This window comes from Sycon ciliatum, chromosome 1 (genome assembly GCF_964019385.1).
Source record: "Sycon ciliatum chromosome 1, ocSycCili1.1, whole genome shotgun sequence".
Taxonomy (NCBI): Eukaryota; Metazoa; Porifera; class Calcarea; order Leucosolenida; family Sycettidae; genus Sycon; species Sycon ciliatum.
The window spans coordinates 73,703,360-73,707,513 of NC_088643.1; positions in this window are offsets into that span (position 1 = coordinate 73,703,360).

The following is a 4,154-nucleotide window of genomic DNA, read 5'->3' on the forward strand; positions in this document are numbered from 1 at the left end:
GCAGTTAGGACATTTCTTGGCTTTGCGTCTTATTACCGCCGATTTATTCCAAAGTTTTCAATGCTTGCCCAGCCATTGCATGCCCTCACCGAATCCAAGGCCACGTTTGCTTGGTCAGATGCTGCAGCTCAAGCTTTCAATGCGCTGAAACATGCACTCCTTACCCGCCCGGTTCTTGCATACCCCATTCCGAATCACACGTTCATCCTCGACACCGATGCTAGTGACTTTGCTATGGGCGCTGTCCTCTCTCAGAAAGATTCCAATGGCACAGAGCATGTTGTAGCTTACGCTAGTAAGAGCCTTTCACATAGCCAACGCCGCTATAGTGCTACTAGGAAGGAACTTCTAGCTGTTGTCACGTTCTGTGAATACTTCCGTCACTATCTTGCTGGCGCACACTTCACACTACGCACTGATCACAAAGCTTTAGTCTGGCTGCACAACTTCACTGGCACAGATGGCTTGCTTGCTCGCTGGATTGAACGCTTAGCTATGTTTGATTACCGCATTGTCCATCGCCCTGGTAAGGCTCATGCTAATGCGGATGGTCTCTCTCGCAAATCTCCTCCACCGCCCGCCGAACCTGCTCTGACGAATGCTGCCATTAGTACTGATGCTCCGCTGCCTCCTTCATCACTAACGTGGATCCGTGAGGCCCAACACCAGGATCCTGATGTCACTGCAGCCATGACATGGGTCCGGCAGTCACAGCGGCCTGATCGTCACAGCCCTGAACTGCAAGGTTCTAGCAGGTTCCGTCTCGCTCTCTACCATCAGTTCAACCGCCTGATACTCGACAACGACATCCTGTACCGCAAGTATGAATCAGAGGATGGTAGTTCGCACTCCCTCCAGCTGGTAGTTCCCCCGTCGCTCCAACGAGAAGTGCTCGCCTTACTTCACAGTCACATCACTGCTGGTCACATGGGTACCAATCGAACAACGTCCCAGGCCCGACCGCGGTTCTATTGGCCTGGTATGTCCGATGATATTGACCTGTTCATTCGCGCCTGTGAAGTCTGCCAGCGCCGCAAACCACCTGTACCAACACCTCGGGCGCCAATGGTCACGTCGCAGCCATCATTTCCTCTACAACGAGTCGGAATGGATATTATGGGCCCGCTTCCGGTGACACCACGAGGAAACCGCTACATTCTCGTCGTTGGCGATTATTTCACGAAGTGGTACGAGGCGTTTCCACTCCCAGACATCAGGGCCGAGACAGTCGCCCGGTATTTCGTTGACGGCTTCGTCTGTCGCTATGGTGCACCAAATAGTCTGCACACTGACCAAGGTGCCCAGTTCGAGTCCAACCTGTTCAAGTCCATCTGCGCCATGCTGGATATTCACAAAACTCGCAAAACGCCCTACCACCCACAGAGTGACGGTCTCATCGAACGGTTTAACAGAACACTGGAGCGAATCCTCGCCACAACCATCAATGATCACCAAGATTGGGACCTCTATCTGCAACGTGCTCTGTTAGCTTACCGCATGAGCGTGAATGACACCACATCGTTTACACCTTTTCGTCTGATGTTTGGCCGAGAAGCAACTCTACCCATTGATCTCGTGTACGGCCCACCACCTGCTACGGCACCCACTACTGCCCCGAAGTACGTCCAGCAACTTCAAGACTCCCTGCGTAAGACATTCACCACTGCCCGAGCCCAAGGTGCCAAAGCCCAACAACGTCAGAAGAGGAACTATGATGGCAACGCTCCGCCCACACAGTATGCCGTAGGCGATCTGGTATTCCTGCACTCACCTGTTGTTCCTGCTGGCCAGTCTCCCAAGTTCCATTCTCCATGGACAGGGCCCCACCAAGTTGTCACTGTTCTCGACAATTTCACAGTCCGCATCGAAGCTTCCCGAACGAAACGCCGTCAAGTTGTTCACATCAACCGCCTGAAACGGTATGTCTGCCTACCGCCTATTGCTCCACCTCCACCTACTTACACTCCAATCATTCACCCCGTAATGCTACCACCTGTTCAGCCGCTCCCTCCTGCCCCTGTAGTTCCACCTCCAGTTCACCCCTACAATCTCCGGAACCGCCAAATGATCCGCCCACCAAACCGCTACTAATCACGAGGACGTGATTCTGTTTAAGAAGGAAGGTGTAGCGTTGGCACGCTAGTAACTTACACAGCTGCAGCGTGTCTTTCAATGTATTGGTCACGCGTGTTGCACCGCACCCTGCACTTGCAACTCTTACTACCATGCTTGCAGACCCATGACGTGCATAGTAACTAGTCTCACTGTGTTCATGTATTACTCCCACACACTAGGATCTAGAATGACCTGAGGAATACTAGCACATGTACCCTGTAGACCCTTTTGATACATTTCACTTTCGACCTCCTTTTCATTTATCTACACACATCCTAATGAGACTTCCTTAGAATTCCTAATGGCTGTCTTCCCGGTACCTCCTTTACGCCCATTGCCCACACTGTTATTCAGCTCCTTCTTCTGCATAGAATCAAATGGCATTCCTTGTGCAATGACTGTGGCCCACACATCTTACTGTGACCTTTCTTCTTCTACTCTACGTATCCCCTGGCTATAGGCTAGCTTACTTACACTAACAATTCCTCACCCTATAAAAGCTGCTGTTCACAATTCTCTTCATGTCAGTTTAGAGTTAGAGTCAGAGTTAATGTTTAATAATTATTAACAGTGTGTTCACTGAGACCCGTCTGCATTTGCCTCCGAGAGAGACTGCGGCCCGTTACAACATTACTGTCATTACTTTATATATTTAATACAGTTCGTAAACACACCTGGCAATATGGCTGTAAATGCACGCCGGATAGTGATTATACAACAACAGGAAGAAAAGGAGATAAATGGCTGTCAATACAGTCTAATGTCGAGCCAGACGAGCCTCAGCCTGGACGAGGTTGACAGGCGCGAGGTCGAATTGACGACGGCGAACAGAGCGGGATCCTGGACAACGGATGGCAGACCTGGCAAGAGAAAATGCCAAGCAGCACCGCATTCAATTAGTTACAACCCGGCCATAGGCGGCGTTTCGTTTGGTGGTCCAGCCGTGCGCCAGCCTCTTGATGACCAAGGCTGCTTCTGGGCCCATGCCACCACAGGAGGAGAACACTAACGGTGTGAAGGAGCCATGCTCGACTTCATTGACACGTTCACCATAAGCACGCTTCTTCTCGCCTTCAAACCTTCGGCAGAGGGATGGGAGGGACTTGGCACGATAGCAAGAGTACATAACCTCGGGGGGTTATGTACTCTTGACGATAGCTTGACGCGTGGGAATAAAACACCCTTGTATCGAAGAATGCGTTGTTGCTATCGGTCCAGAATCCCTTCACCCGCAGGTCGGCACGGGCATCAGGATCAGTGTTGGCTGGCTGACGGTGAAAAGTTTCGCCAGTTAGGAGCTGCAATGGTGGCTCCACCACCAGTCCTCCACATCATGATGGAGCTCCTTCATGCACGACGCGATGAAGAATTGAAGATGAGGTCACGTTACGTATGAGTAGTACTGTACGGTTTAGAGGCCATCCGTAATATCGATATTTTTTGAAAACGATAATTACTCGTATTGTTCATTTCTCCCTGGACTCGGCAAGATACGGTATACCAATACTACGGAGACGGTAGCCACAAACCAAAGGCAAAGCTTTAAAGGCATCATGGTGCAAACACCGGCAAAAACGTACATCATGGACTGGACACATAGCGATGACAGCAAAAGCAGTGGAGGTGGAGCAAGAGCAGCTAAACCGACCAAAGGCAAAGGTCTCGGTATCATCACTGCTCATGCACTAGTAATAGTAGTACATGTACTGCTACTACTGGGTAGATACATGGTATTATTATTATTATAACCCAATACTAGTTCAAAACTAGTATTGCCGTAGATCAACCTTGTTATAGTTCACGCATAATGAGCTGATAATGAGGGTCAGAACCGGGTTCAACACCCATAATTATAGTTCAAATGGTCCGCAGGGACCGGGGCTCTGCCAACCGCGGAAGGTTGTAGTAAGGTCACTGTTTCCGAACACAGTGTCCTCCACCTTGTTTCATGCTGTCAATCTAACAATATGGGTAGCTACATGATGTAGCTGTTGCTAATAATTTGGATTGGAATAAAAACTGGGTACAGTAGCTAGCTA